Source organism: Pinus tabuliformis, chromosome 4_1, assembly GCF_031772625.1.
Source record: "Pinus tabuliformis cultivar Carrire ecotype Pingquan chromosome 4_1, CPIR1, whole genome shotgun sequence".
NCBI classification, from domain to species: Eukaryota; Viridiplantae; Streptophyta; class Pinopsida; order Pinales; family Pinaceae; genus Pinus; species Pinus tabuliformis.
This window is the reverse complement of record NC_142303.1, coordinates 40609700-40626100: the sequence shown is the minus strand read 5'-3', so window position 1 is coordinate 40626100 and position 16401 is coordinate 40609700.

Below are 16401 nucleotides of genomic sequence, written 5' to 3'. Positions count from 1 at the left end.
TACAAAACATATAAGGTCTCTCACAGGAGTGTAGCCATATTGATACCGAGACCGTTCAGTGCACTACCATAGGCCTATCGGCCTTATTTGTTGTCACTAGTGCCCCTTCCAGTAGCATTATGGTATTCATCATCCGTGTGAACAACATCTATTCTGTTGTCATTGTTCCTACTGCAAGGCTGGTCAAAAGGGTGCCAGCCTAAGGAGGGTGCACCTGTAATTCCTGCAACTGCGCTCTAAGGGCCCCCAACACAATCTAGTTCTCCTGCATGAAATTTTGGAGGGCCTTAGAGGTGACATCGCACACTATTTTGCCGATGTCGTGCAGATCACCCTCGGTTAGGGTGATTGGGTCAATAGACAACTTCGATGCCTTGACCTTCTTGGGTGACCCTATCTGCTCGGTTGGGTGCTGCTGCTTCCACTGTGTTGACGTGGTTTGTGGGTTTGCACCTCCCTCTTCTTCCTCTGCTTCCTGCCCATTCGAAGGTGACGTTTGGCCCTTGAGAGCCATTGCAGCTGCCTCCTGTACTGTTGTTGCTACTGCTGCGACCTTTTCCTGCTCAGTTGTTGTCTGTGCAGTGTCTTGCACTGCCCGTACTTCTGCTGCCACTACTTCCTTCCTTCTCTTTTCTACCAGCTATGCGATGGGAAACTTGGCCTTATCTTTCTTCCTCTGTGCCACCAACTTCTCTATCTCCACGATGTTTGGAGTGCACCACCCCGTGGCCATGTCTCCAGGACGTTAAATATGACATCATCTATGGCTACAAAGGGTAGCTTCCTCCATTTTTTGGTCGGGTCATTGCGTGCTCTAATGTAAATGCTATGGATGTCTGCTTTAAATTCCGCAAAACCCTGAAAGCTATTGTAGATAGTGGGCGACAACCACAGCTTGTGGTTGATCCCCATTCTGAGGTTCATCTCCATGAACACCGAGAATATTTTGTTGTTGCAGATCCTAGTTGCATCCTTTGTGGCCCAGAGCAAAGCGTACTCCGTGGCCTCCGGTAGATCTCTGTGGGGAATTGACTATCCTCTGGTAATTCCCATGCCATGAGCACTATGGATAGTAGAAGCCATGCATAGTGAAACCTTTTTCGTTGTTCTTGAGCTTCGTAGAAATTCTCTAAAAAATCCTTGCAAAGGAACTTGGGCGAGTTAAACTGGACCCCCTTCATGCACTGCTCAGCCAATGCTACCACCAGCACAGGTACTTCATCTGCGTTGCACTTGCGCATAACCTTACCGACCAATATTTGGGTTGCCACTTTCACTACTTTGTCACTAATGCTGGATATGGCGTAGCCTCTTTTCTTCTTCATTAGCTTATATTTTTTCTTCATGGCCTCCATGATGGCCAAGTCACAACTCTTCCCCTCTAAGATCTCTGTGGGGTCCTCTCCTTTTCATGGAAGCCGGGAAATGCGGTGAATCAAGTTTGTTGTGATGGGAATGGCTCCTCCAGCCATAAACACCCATCATGCACCAGGGAGAGTAGCTACTTGATGACGAAAATGGTTATTGGGGTGAGGTAGAAATGCGGCACCCATAGCAGGTTAAGTAGCCCAACCTTTTCCACTCCATACAACCACTTTCACAGCTCTAATTCTGTAACCCCCATTGTGGTGTTCTGCTTGGGCTTCATGGGGTGCGAGATCTCAAGGTGAGGGAACTTCTCATGGTCAGCGAGGTCCCAATATTTGAATTTTAGGCTCGGCACCTGTCCCATGTGCGTGCCCTAAAAAATAATGTTGTCTGGGAGGAGAGGGGTTTGGAGCAAGCTCTTGGTCTCGTCAAGGTCCTTGGGAACTTTAGCCTTCCATTTCCATGGGGGGGAATAGGCAGGAAACTTTTTCAGGGGGAGCATAGGCTAAGTTCCCTCCCCCATGCCTTCATCCTCATCCTTTGCAATGATCATATCATCTAAGTCTTCTTCTTCTTCAATGATCTCTATGGTGACGACATTCCCCTTCTCCTCCATTGATAGCTTGGTGTGTAGCAGGTTTTGCGGGGACACACATACAGGAACCATCGCTTGATTTTCCTTCTTGGGTCTTGGCATGCGTGGTGATTTCGGGATTTCTGCCACAATCCTAGCACCTTCCGGAGCATCCCCCACAGTCAGGGCCTATGCGGCCTCTTCAGCGGTCATTTTTGTTATCTCCATAATGTCCTCAGTTGTTGCCATCGTATCCATCTAGAAATCTAGCACTCGCGAACTCAGGGGCTCAATCAATGCTCGACACACAACAATCAGGGCTCTACTCAATAGCTCAATTCGCAAATGACCAAGTGTTGTTTGCTGGGTAGCCCTTTGTAATTTATAGCACTTTTTGAATTTGAATTTGACTGTTCCCCCCAAATCCAATTCATTAATGCTCCCTTAGTAGCAGATTTTCCCAAATCTTTCCCATAAATCACATCTTAAATGCCTGTCGCCCACTCCATTTGGTCTCAAGTCGAGTGTCCCATCATGAATAGTGACTTCAACGGTCACTTTCTAGCCAACCCGCACAGCAGCGTAGCCCCCCGTGCATAGTTGCAGACCTTGTGACTCTTTGCTTCTATGCACAGCTCCTGAGCATAATAGTTTATAGTCCCGCGTTCCCTTTCAACTGCCTGGAGTGCTAAGACTACTCTTCCTTTAGCTATTCAGGTGCTCGCACCACCCATGTAAAGTTTCATCCTATCATTCATCATGTTTCCTAGAAAATACCCACCTTTTATTGTTACAATCAGCGTTGCGAACTTTACCATCTACAACATGCTACTCTGGTCAATTCACTGTGTAATGTGCGGTCCAAGCCAAGGCATCAGACTGATCAATTTGTGGTGATAGGCCTTAAACCTATCATCGTGATCATACCCATTCTACTTTATCACCCTGGTTTTTTTGCCGAGAAAATATTCCTTTATCTTGTCCTCTAGCTTCTTGACTTCCACGTCCATCAGGCACTTTTCTTCCTTAACCGTACCCTTTCTTCTTCAAGTTCTTGGAGTCTAACATTTCCCTGTTGGATTTCTACTTCCAAGGTTCCACGAATCAGTGCTATTATGCACAGTCTAAGCTCTTCAGGTACTATAGGGCTTGCAGTGGTTGCTTCATACTCCAACCTGGGTGGTGTCTGCGCAGTTAGGTCCTTCACGAGGTCCTATAAGCCCATAAAACTGTTGGTACGCACAGGTCCCAGTTAGTCCACTTCATATTGTGGACCTTGTTCAGTGCTTCATGTACTTTTTTAAAAGCTTCTGCATTGATATTCTTCTGCGTACTTGGTCTTTCCATACTTCGTGGTCCCAACTGGAGGGGTTGTTCGCACCATTGCCTTAAAGTGTGCATTCGTGCAACTTTCACACCATATGCCAGTATCCACCTAGATAGGTGGGTGTGTGGGCCAGTTCGTTTGTCATACTTGTCTTTCAATTGCATCTGAGGCTTCCCAAACCGCATGCACATCATCCTTTTGCGTTCACTCCAGTCCTCAAAACATTTTTGGTGTGTACCCCACCATCTTGCGGGCGTAGCTCATAGTACCCATTTAAGAGCATTGAAACACTGCTGTTCCTGTACTTCTCTTTCAAATTTTTTGAGGAAGTCATCCACCTCACTTAACCTATCATACATAGGCAAATCACTTACCTTTGTCACTACGCAGCACAGTGATCTTTTCATCATGCTATAACTGAGCGTGGTTACATCATGTAACCGATTCTGCCACCGTTTTATCTCCTCGTCAGAATCTGATGTGTAGGAGCTTTCACGATCCCAAGAGATTCGGTTGTCTACGGTTGGATTTACCCAGTATTGCTCACACGTGGTTATCTTCTAGATGTAGTCCAGATCGTCATCGCTATCGTAGTCACGCACTGGCTTCATGTAGCGTGATCCTTCTGCAGGGTCTAAAGGTACCACTACGCGCAGAGACATTTTCTCAAAAATCATCTTGCACTTCTTCAGATTTATCACTTCATTCATGTTAGTGGCCCAATGTATTCCCAATAGCATGGGGTAGGGATTGCTGTCATCAACAATCTCTATCACTTTGAAATCTGCTAGCGCGCTTGCTCCTTCAATCTCTACTGTGAGTCCCTGTAATCTCCCCATAGGTAGGATCTTTTTCCAGTTCACCATCTACAGTTGGATATGAGACCATTGCAATGCAGGCCTTCCCATGTGCTCCCATGTCTGCTTTGGCAGGACGTTCATTTCCAATCCTAGATCTAGAATCACTTGGTCCATCTCATATTCCCCGATCTGCGTGGTCAATCGCATCTCCCTTCCTGTTCGCGTCATGTGCTTCCCAAGATTCTAGAATACATGCGGTTCTCCTGGCATGGTCCCAACACATCTAGTTATGAGTTCTTGCAGCCCCTTTACAGCCTTGCTGTCGCGCAATAGCTTCATGCATGTATCCAAGAATGTAGTGAGCATCGATGGGTCCATTTCTGGCTCCAATCTGTCTTTACTTCCTGAAGTGGAGGCATCAGTGAAGCTCCTCTTAGCTTCCATGAAGGTCTCCTTAGTGCGCTCCAAATCAAATTCTGGTTCCTTCGTTGGAGCCTTCCAAACCAAGGTACTTTCTTCAGGTTGCTTACCTCTGTCATCCCCTGTTGTAATACCACTTCAGAGCACGATATTTACATGAGGGTATCCCTCACATGGCTTAGACCTCATCATTTGTAGGTTCTGAGTCAGGGGAGGTTGGAGTGCTCCTTTATCACACAACCTCACTATTAGTGTGGGACAATCCTCTGTCTCATGGTCAAACAACGTACAATACAAGCATGATGGTCATGTTGGATTCGTACAATCATGGGCATAATGCCATGGCCCTTCTGTAATTGTAACATATCAACTATCTGTGACCTCTTCCTGGCCCCCCTCCACCTTGGCCTCGTCTGCGCACTGAAATCTGGTGCGTGCCATTCCTATGTTTTAATCGAGGGCCCGTGTTTTGGCCTGAACTCTGTAGGTAGGAGTTCGATCCATCATCAGTTCATAACTTCTACAAGTGCACTCATCATGTCCTACTGACCTACAGAAATTATAGAAGAATTGCTGTGAATTCTACGTATACTTCTGTAATAGATGGCAGTTATCTGTAGTGTTGATCCATAGATCATTTGCTAATAGATGTATGAAAATAATCACATGTAGAAGTTGCAGCTTAACACAGAAATCTAATGTACACACAAGAAAAGAAGAAGAAACTCATAAGGGCACAACAAGACTTGATAACAGAGTTTGTCTAACTCGGACTACATCTCTGGGCCCGGCTCGATCAATGAGGAGGCCTTCATATATTAAATGGAATGAAAAGAAGAGAATACATTCATCAGTTTACATAAAAAGAGGCTATACCTACATTCTGGACAATGGATGTGAAATGGATACCTCAGATGGAGAAATGGATAGCACCACTGCATCCGTGGCATCAAGAGGGGAAAAAACCATATAAACTTCACCCAATTCGATCAAAATGATCAATCAACCCTCCTACAAGCTGCTGCCTCGAACTATGTGCTAAAAATCCTTCCTATCCGTACACTGTTGTGTGCCTTGGGCTTTATAGCACAATGTCGCTTAAAAATTAGAGTTGTTTTGTTTATAATAGAGACCATTTAGATGGAAGGATTGGTTGGTGCAACAAACCTTAATAATAGGCCTTTTTCCATTTGGACCGATAATACATGGAAACATAAGAAAATCCAACCAAAAGCCTTTAGGCCGGACTTCAAATTCCATTAAATCGGGCTTATAGACCCATCAGGTCCGATCCCCATATCGCAATTGGCATATCGCTCATTCAATGGCCTTTTATCCCGAGGATCCACCGATCGTCGATCTGGTCGATTGCCGATATCGTGTATTGCATCGGCCCGATCAGATCAGCGTATGGAATCACTGCAGCTCAGGGGTCCTGGTCCTTGGTCCCGCTAATCGTCGATCGGCCGATCTCTCCAATCGTCGATCACAATCACAAGTCGGCTCTGCTTGATTCTGACCGCTCCATTACGATATCGCTGATTGCCTGCCCTGATTGTGATTTAGTAGGAGATCACTGATCGTGGGGTTCTACTACTGCTTCTTAAGTTCACCCCTCTAGACCCTCCAATTGCAATTTTCCTTCATAAGGCTAAAAACCCATTTTTATAAGAAAAAGCCTCATTTTCCAAAGGAACTAAGGCAAACTCTTTCTGCCACAACTTCATCATCTGGACTCGGATTGGAGTGCCGTTCATGCTCTTGGAATCAAGGCAATGAGTACTTCGATCTGATGTCAAAATACTTGCTTTTCTACCACTTTGAATTTTGAGATTTTCCATGCCATTGTATCTGAAGATCCACCTGGATCAATCCTCCCCATTGAGGAGCTTTTGGACGACCAAAAGATTTCCTTAGTCAATTGGCAAGTGAGGGAATTGTTCCCTCACCTTTTCCTTCTCCAGCCATTTGGCCTTGCTTGGGTGCATTCCCTTAAAACACACTCGAAGGTATTCCACATCTCCTCGCCATGAAGTCCTCGTCCTTCTGTCAAGGATGATGTCTTTCGGTAACTCAATGAGATATTCTAGAGCAAAATAATCAACTGTAGGAACTGTGCCCACCTCATCTGTGTCGATGACCAATGGTGGCTCATACAACTTTAAGTTCTCTACATTCACTACTGAGTACATCTGCATATAAATCGGAAAATCAAGACGAAAGGCATTATTTCCAATCTTCTCCAATATGGTGAATGGACCATACCGGATTGGTCTCAACTTCTTCCCTTCTCCCTTCATCCTATCCTTGCTGATGTGGAATCACACTTTGTCACCCACTTGGAATTCATGGCCGCCTCAGTGTTTGTCATGTCAAACCTTGTAACGGGCTTGAATTTTATCCAACTGCTCTTGTACTTCTTGGTGAATCAGTTGGATTCGATGAATGAACTGTTGAGCTTTGTCCCTATCATTATGTCCACTAGAGCCATCTTCCCTTCCAAATACCATATCAGAAGGGTCCTTTGGTAGGTAACCAAAGCATGTCTCAAATGGTGAACGCTGCGTAGATGAATGCATTGCTCGGTTATAGGAATGCTATACATATGGGAGATGCTCATCACACAACTTGGGATGCTTCCCACAAGAGCCTCGTAGCAAGTGTACCACGATACGGTTTACAACCTCTATCTGTCTATCAGTCTGCGGATGAAATGCCATGCTTCTTTTCAATTTTGTGTCCATCATCCTCCAAAAGCTAGTTCAAAACTCTCCAAGAAAGCGAGAGTCCTGATCTGACACAATCGATGTGGGTAATCCAAAATGGACCCAAACATGCTAAAAGAAAAGAGAAGTAGTATGCTCTGCAGTGATTTGCTTTTTACAAGGCCTAAGAATACACATCTTTCTAAAACGGTCAACGACAACATACAAATAGTCGTGACTCTTTTTAGACAAAGGAAAACCTCCTACAAAATCCATTGACGTGCTTTCCTATGGATGACTCGGAATAGGGAGTGGTGTGTAGAGCTCGAGTTTACTATTAGAGGGCTTTGAAATAGAACACATCACACAACCCTTTACATAGCGAGCCACAATGTTTTTCATATGAGGCCAAAAACAAAATCTTTGTACATGACATAAATTCTTTTTGACACCAAAGTGTCCAAACACAAGAGAGTTGTGGGCCTCTCAAATTACATGTATTCTTTCCCTTGTGGGAATACACAATTTACCAAGGTGATACAACAGTTTCCCCTACAAGTGATAGCTGTCCACCTGTGAACCATGGGTTAGTTTTGCATAAATCTCCTTAAATTCATCATTGTTAGCATATTGTTCAACATAACTCTCAAAAGACAATGAAGCATTATGCAGAACAACAGAAGCAAAAATAGGAGGGCGAGATAGCATATCAGCCACTTTATCACTAGTGCCCTTCTTATACTTTATTACCAGATGAAACTATTGAATAAAACCCATCCACCTGAAATGACGAGATTGCTACAACGTCTTGGTTTATGACTGAAGGTACTGCAAGGGTTGATGATTTGTATGGATGATGGTCTCCTTGCCGATTAGGTAGTGTTTCCACTTTTTCACACTCTGCACCAAGGCATAAAACACCTTGTCATAAGTGGGATATTTTATCACAGCTTGAGAAAACTTCTCATAATGGTAAAAAATCGGCTTATTTTTGGTGCATCAGTATAGCTCCCATGGCATAACCGCTGGCATTGGTTTCAATCCTGAATGGCTGTTGGAGATTGGGTAGGGCTAAGACTACCGTGGTGCTGATCTTTTCCTTCAATGTTTCGAAGGACTTCTGTTGTATTCCTCCCCATTGGAAGACCTGTTTCACACTTTTAAATGTGTGCAAAGGTGCTACAATAACAGAAAAATTAGCAATAAATCTCCTCCAATATTGGACTGCACCTAAAAAGTTGTGGACCTCAGTTACACTAGTAGGTTTATGCCAATTTACAATTACTTCAACTTTAGAAGGATCAATCTTTAACTAACCATGACCAACAATATGACCTAGGTAACCCAAAGAGATTTTCCCAAACTCACACTTTGACAACTTTACAGAGAGTTTTTCTTTTTTTCAGTACATCAAGCACTTCCATTACATGACACACATGTTAAACCTAACTCTTACTAAAGACAACTATATCATCTAAATATACAAGAACAAATTCATTATTGAAAGGCCGAAAGAGATCATTCATGACCCTTATAAAAGTGGCTAGAGCGTTGCAAAGTCTGAACGGCATCACCATCCATTCGAACAACCCTTGTTTGGTCTCGAAGGTGGTTTTCCACACGTCCTGCTCTGCAATTCATACCTGGCGATAACCACTGCACAAATCCAATTTGGTGAAATAAACAGTTGTCTTTAACTGATCTAATAAGTCATCAATGCATTGAAGAGGGTAGCGATTTTTCATCATGATCTTGTTAAACGCGTGGTAATCCATGCACATCCTCCATGTGCCATCTTTCTTTGGGACTAAGACAATTGGTGATCTGCACGGAGAAGTTCTCGGCCTGATGGCTCCTTGGTCCAACAATTCCTGCACCTATTTCTTGATTTCCTCCATCTCAATGGTCGGCATCTTGTACATGCTAATATTTGGCAGAGGAGCGTCATGCTCCAAATGGTTTTCATGTTGGATTTCCCTCTTCGAAGGTAATCCTTTTGGTTCCTGAAACAACTCATCATAATTAGAAATTAATTCAAATAATTCTTGTTTATGTTCCTGATCGTAGCCCTAGAAAGCATCAGCGAATCCTACCTCTTTTTCCCTTACAACCATAAGCATGCAACCCTTACTGTAATTCACTAGTCTCTTCATTTGTCCAACACTTACAAGGTTGTCATTGAGTTTATTTTGATGAGCCCTTACTATATATTCTACCCCATATTTTGTGATTTGGTATTTGTTTTTATGACGAAAGTAGACTACCTTTCTATCATATAGATATGGGCCCCCTAACACCATTCCATAGATATCCAATGGTATTACATCCAGTTCTACTTCATCTACTAGCTTAGAAGCGATCACAAATTTGACTTCACACTACTTGGTTACATTCAATTTTTCCTTATCATGTATACATCTAAGCGGGTAAGGTTTCGGGTGTGGTTTTTTTTCTAAGCTGAGTTTCTTTACCAGGGATTCTCCAATTAAATTTTCTTGGGATCTAGTATCAAATAGAGTTTCAACTTTAGTATGATTTACAAAAACTCTAATATGAAACAATTCAATTCACTTTCGGTCATTAGGAAGGGACTCATTTACAGAACTAGTGCCTTCATGCGATTCAGAATTAACATGAGGTGTAAGAGTACCTTTTGTTCCCACGACTGTGATTAACACTTCATCTCTGGAATCTGATCCAAGGTCTTGCTGCACAATTTCCACTGTCTTCTACTTCCCTTTTCCTCCATACTTCTTTGGACGCTTTTCTAGGTGTTGCTTCCAACAGCGATCGTCATCATGGCCTTCCCTTTTGTAGTGATTGCAATACGACCTTTCTCCTTCTTTGGCTGCTACCGTCTTCTTCTCCATTCCTTTCCATTTCACTTTGGATTTGCCATTGGGAGGTTTGAATGGTGGTTTTCTGGACTGGTCATCTCTTTCATTTTTGCCCCTGTTCTCAATATGAATTTCCTTTATGCTGGCTGAGTCAATAGTGGTTGGTTCAAACAATAACAATGAATGCCTAATGTAGCTATGAAATGAGCCAATATACTTAGTTATAACTTCATGTGTATCAAGTGCAATACCCAAATTCAATGCTTGCTTTCTAAACTCCTCTGCAAAATTCTGAACATCTTGACCTTTGGCTTGTCTTAGATACTGCCAATTCATTAAAGCTTTTTTCTTGTATCCTAAGGGATAAAACTGTTCCTTTAATGTAGAAATAAAATCATACCATGAGGAAAAGAGGTTACCCACATTCTTACTACACTGCAATTTTCTCTCCCACCAAACGAGAGCGGTGTTGCTTGGCTGTAGAGAGGCTAGCTGAATATTTGCCTCATCCTCCACGATCTGTTGAATACTGCAGTAGACTTCAATTTTCCTAATCCAATTATTAAGCTTCTCTACGTTACTTTCACCATTAAACATGGGAAGATCAAATTTAACATCTAATTTATAGAAAGGTTTCTTAGATGCATCCTTTGAATTTCTACGATTATGGTGGTGAGAGGAAGGAGAACCTTCACTCCCGGAAGGAGAAGGAGGGGGTTCTTCTCCACCATTCCCATGTGTTGAACCTTGTTCTTCTGGGTTTCTCTCATCTACTTTCTCTAGCCTTAAAACCAACTGATTGATATTCTCTGCCATCAAATAGAAGGTCTTGCGGAAATTGTGCTCCTCTTCAAGATGAGCTTCATCTTCTACCATGTTTCTCCTTCGATGTGAATGCCCTGCTTCGGGATCGAAAGGCTCTAATTCCCCTTTGCCTCTTTGGATTCTATCTCTCATTAGCATACAAAAATGCAATTCACATCTAAAAAGACCTGCTCTGATACCACTTGATCCAGAGATATTTTTCTTATAGATGTATGGAAAGAATCACATGTAGAAATTGTAGCTTAACACGTAAAACCTCAGGTATACACAAGAAAAGAAGGAGGAACTCATACGAGCACAACAAGAAGACAACAAGACTTGATAACAGAGTTTTTCCAACTCGGACTACATCTCCGGGCCCTACTCGATCAGTAAGGAGGCCTTCATATATTAAATGGCATGAAAAGAAGAGAATACATTCATCAGTTTACATAAAAAGAGGCTATACCTCCATTCCGGAGAATGGATGTGAAATGGAGACCTAAAATGGAGAAATGGATAGCACCACTGCATCTGTGGCGTCGAGAGGGGCAAAAACCATATAAACTTCACCCAATTCGGACAAAATGATCAATCGACCCTCCTACAAGCTACTGCTCCGAACTGTGTGCTGAAAGTCCTTCCTCTCCGTACACTGTTGTGTGCCTTGGGATTTATAGCACAATGTTGCTTAAAAATTAGAGTTTTTTTGTTTATAATAGAGGCCATTTAGATGGAAGGGTTGGTGGGTGCAACAAACCTTAATAATAGACCTTTTTCCATTTGGACCGATAATACATGGAAACATAAGAAAATCTGACCAAAAGCCTTTAGGCCGAACATTAAATCGGGCTTATAGACCCATCGGGTCCAATCCCCATATCGCAATCTGCATATCGCTCATTCAATGGCCCTTTATCCCAAGGATCCACCGATCGCCGATCGCCGATTTTGCCGATTGCCGATCGCCGATATTGACGTATCGCTTCGGCCCGATTAGATCGATGTATCACATCACTATTGCTCAGGTGTCCTGGTCCTTGGTCTCGCCAATCTCCAATCGATTGATCGTTCCCATTACCAATTGTGATTACAAGTCGGCTCTGCCCGGTTCTGACCGCTCCGTCCCTATATTGCCGATTGCCTGCCCTGATTGCGATTTAGTCAGAGATCGTTGATCGAGGGGTTCTACTGCTGCTTCTTAAGTCTGCCCCTCTGGAATCTTCGATTGCAATTTTCCTTCATAAGGCTAAAAACCCATTTTTATAAGAAAAATCCTCATTTTCCAAAGGAACTAAGGCAAACTCTTTCTGCCACAACTTCATCATCCAGACTCGGATTGGAGTGTCGTTCACACCGTTGGAATTAGGGTCACGAGTACTTCAATCTAATGTCAGGATACTTGCTTTTCTACCACTTTGAATTTTGATATTTTTCATGCCATTGTATCTGAAGATCCACCTAGATCAAGCATGCTTTCCTCCTATCTGACAAATCATTCACCATAATGTAGGTGCCACGCTTGGTCCTGCTTGTGCCTCTGGTCTTAGTGGCATTGGCCCTCCTCCTGCAAGGTAATTCGCGAACACCAGGCAGTTGTCCTTGTCGTGCCCCTAGCCTTTGCATTTTACGCACCATACCTCATTGCGCATCTCTGGGAGGGTTGTCCTGTCTTGTTTCAAACTCTGCATCTCGAGGCACAAGTTTTTCAACTGCACGTGAATCTACTGAACTCCTAATTTAGGATCTTGTATCGAAGTCTCATGCAATCTAATCATGACCTCCAAAGCCTTAGCCTGAGTGGTCAGCCTTTGTTGTGACAACACGTTTTGTAGATGTAGCATTAATGATGCCACAAACCATTCATGGTGTTTCCCATCTGTTAATGTCATGTTCGCTTTGCAAATTGTGAACTTCAGTCTTTGATCCAACTCCCATGGGGTTTTAGCTGGTAGCATTGTGATTTCCTTGAATCCAATGATTGACTATGCCTTTGACTTTGGTCTGCTAAATTCTTTGTTTAGTGCAGCTTGGATATCCATGATCCCCGCATTTGGATTGTCATTGGAATGCTTAATGTACCAGGTCAGCACGCGATCTTGAAAAGCGCTGACCAATGTTGCCTTCTTTGTATTGCCGTCTGTGACACCTTGTGCTTCCCATACAACTTTTATCATGAACCAAAAATTTTCTAGATCTTCATTACCTATTCCCTTGAACACTAGTAGCTTTATCGCACTTGCCATACTGCTCCGTGATGGTGGCGTAGGTGGTATGGGAAAAGACGACGGTGAAGACGGTGAAACTAGTGGTGGTGTGGGCGGAGGTGGTATGCACAGAATTCTCTGCCTTATCAGATTGATTGTACTTCTTGGCGAGACCTTCACGAGCTCTTCTTTGCCCCCTCGCAGAAGTGAAATAAAAGGGCTAGTCTCTAGTTCTGTGCTACCTTCATTTCTGTATATTCTCCCACTTCGCGTAGCCCCAAACATCAATTTATTCACATAACCCGTTTTTCACACAGTAGCATTTCAATCCAAATGTTCAAATATTTAATGTACTTACCTCACGATCCTTTTAGGAAGCATTTTTCTTCCTCACTATACCTGACTAAAGTATCTACCGCGGATTCGATGATGAATCCTCCATGATTCGATCGAGCTAGTGATCGACAACGTGCATGATCTGATCTTCCAATGCTTCCAATCTACGCACCAATTCTGGGGTCCACACAATAGGGTTGTCGAGTTTACACCTTCTTTGGCTATATGCCACCTTCACAATCCACTCGTACGACTCAGTGGGGAAGGATGCAAAGAAAATTTTGTGGATTTCCATATATAAGTAGCAGTCTAACCACTCTTCCTTCGATAGGTGCAACTTCGTGTTTTCCTGTGCCGCGAACTTGTGAATATTTATGTCCAACGAATCTTCAATTCCTTTCTTTGTCAGATTCCAGTGATATGACATCAGACATCTCTATGCAGATCCCAGTCCCAAGAACGAAACCTTTTGTTGGCTTGTTGGGGCCTGACCCAAGTTCGGAGTTAATTAGCCAAACAAATCCCTGTACTAATGGCCCTTTCGGCAAAAGTCCACGGATCACGGACTGAGGTCTCACACAAAGTAGTATGGGAGGGTGCTAGAACCAGGTTTCCGCACCCTTGAGATGTCTGAGAGGCTCGACTGGTCCTCTGTTTGTTCCTGCACGGAGGTCGCTTTGCACACCTTCTATTCCTCACGACCTAATATACTACCTTCGCGCAGCACTAACCAGGGGCTGTGACATGCTTTGCATTATTACCTGAGATCTTACTTATCTTATAGTACTAATTAATTACCTTAGCCTACTTGAATTTCTTAAGTTATAATTAACAATACAAAACATTCATACAGGTTTGCGCAGTAAATAAACAATATACTTGCAAATTACATCCAATCATGCATTAAACCAGGAAAAGATACACAAAATTACAGAAAAACTTCTCTTTATTGATTCTCCCAACGGTTACAGACTTGACCTATCATGTGCACTCAATTGTAGGGATCTGCGCACTCAACTACAGAGCCTTCTCCTACTCTATGACCCACAGACACACTTTACACTTCGACTCAATCACTTAGAATTCTCATGCTTTCCTTCTATTAGTTATCTTATACACTTAGAGCCTCGCTCTATTTCTACAATCCCATGGTCCATGGACCATGGGTAGGTCTATCCAGCTGACATTACATTACAAAAACTAGGGTGGACAACCCTACGAATCTATTATACTTTCACGCCCTACACCCACAATTTGTAGAGCTTTTACAAGAATATTCGGTCAAAACTTGTGCTCTAAGTCCCAAAACATGCCTTGGGGTGATTCCATGCCCAACACTGAGCTCAAATCTAAGGATTCTCCCTCCTTTGTTTGACTTCCTCCCTTTCCTTTCCTCCTCATTGGAAGTTCTATTTTCTTCTTCCGACATGGTTTCTTGATTTTAAGACCCTAGGGAGATGAAATGATAGTGGAATATAGGTGTAGGGAGTTAGGAATGATGTAAGAAAATTCAGGGAGATGACGGAAGGGGTTTATAATGTAAGGGAAGTGACAGGGAGTGAGAATGTAAAGGGATTTAGGATAGGGAGTTTTAATACAGGTTAGGGGTTTTGGGAGCCTAGGTAAATAGAACACCTAGGTATTAGGGTTTTGGGAATAAAGGGATTTGGGAGGTAGTAAAATGATATTTGGATTCGGAAAGGGTTTAATATGGATATAGGAAGGGAATAGAAGTACTAGGGTGTGAATTTGTAGGCGTGGGAATGAAACTAGGGTTTGCAGGTTTCAAAACTCCAAATTTCACTCAAGAGACTTCACACCATGAATTTATGACTTGTGAAATGTAAGGAGGGTAGATTTAGTGTTACTTACTTGCTTGGAGGAAGAAAACAAAATCTTATGAGACAATGACATTTTGTTTTAAAGGCTAGAGAGAAAACATGGTCAAACGTGCAGCGCACAACTAAAATGCGCCCTCCACTAGTCAAACGGGAAGTGTGACACACAAACACGCCCTCCTTGTCAAACACGTAGCGTGACACTAAAACACGCAGTGTAATACACAAACACACCCTCCGATTGCCAAACGCACAACAAAAACCTTGTTTTGCTGATTTGACCTATCAAACTCGAAAATTTCTCCTTTATTGAGGTTGTTTGACCATGAAAAGAGCAAATGAGGGGCAAATGGATGTCTTGAGGATTTTAAATACTTGATAGCATTTGATTTTTTTGATTTAAAACCCATTTTCTAATGTTTGAAAGTGCTTTTGAAACATTTCACTAATACCCCTTTACCTTGTGTTTTCACTTTGCAGATTGATCAATTGCTGGAGTTGACACTTTTTGTTTTGACATTTATTGTCTAGTTAGCATGTGGAACTGAGTTGGAAGCTTGAGAAAATTTACTTATTACATATAATGACATAAAATTACATAAATAGAATTAAAAAAGGATTACATATCTGTTTTTGGAATAAAATTACAATCTAAAAAAAAAAAAAAAAACTCATACTTGAAGTGAAAATTAGAACTTGCGCAACCATGGTTACATGTTTGCAAATCCTCTTTAAATGAAAAAGGGATATTATTTCATTCACTATCATATTTTTGGTGGACTTATACAGTGAAATGGTGTTTTATTGGACCTTGGAACAGTGAAACGTAGAGACCTAATTAAAACCTTGAGTGAGCAGACTTCATGGTGACTTGACTGACATAAAGACATGATGAAATGAGTTTTATGATTGATGTATGCTTAGTAAGACATCAAGGTGGGCCATCAAGTATTGCTTTTTGAGGGAGAGTGAGGTTTTTTTACTAGGGCTACCATCAGTGAGTAAATTTTTGAATGAGGACCTACGTGGAATGACAAAATTTTCAGAATGGGACCCTAATATGATATGAAAAGAGGAGTTTTGATCATTGATGGCAGTATGCATATAATAACTCTAACATACCCCACCACCATGCAGGCATAGCGCACAGTGCCAAGTCCAGTGCCTGAAAGTGGTGATCCTCTG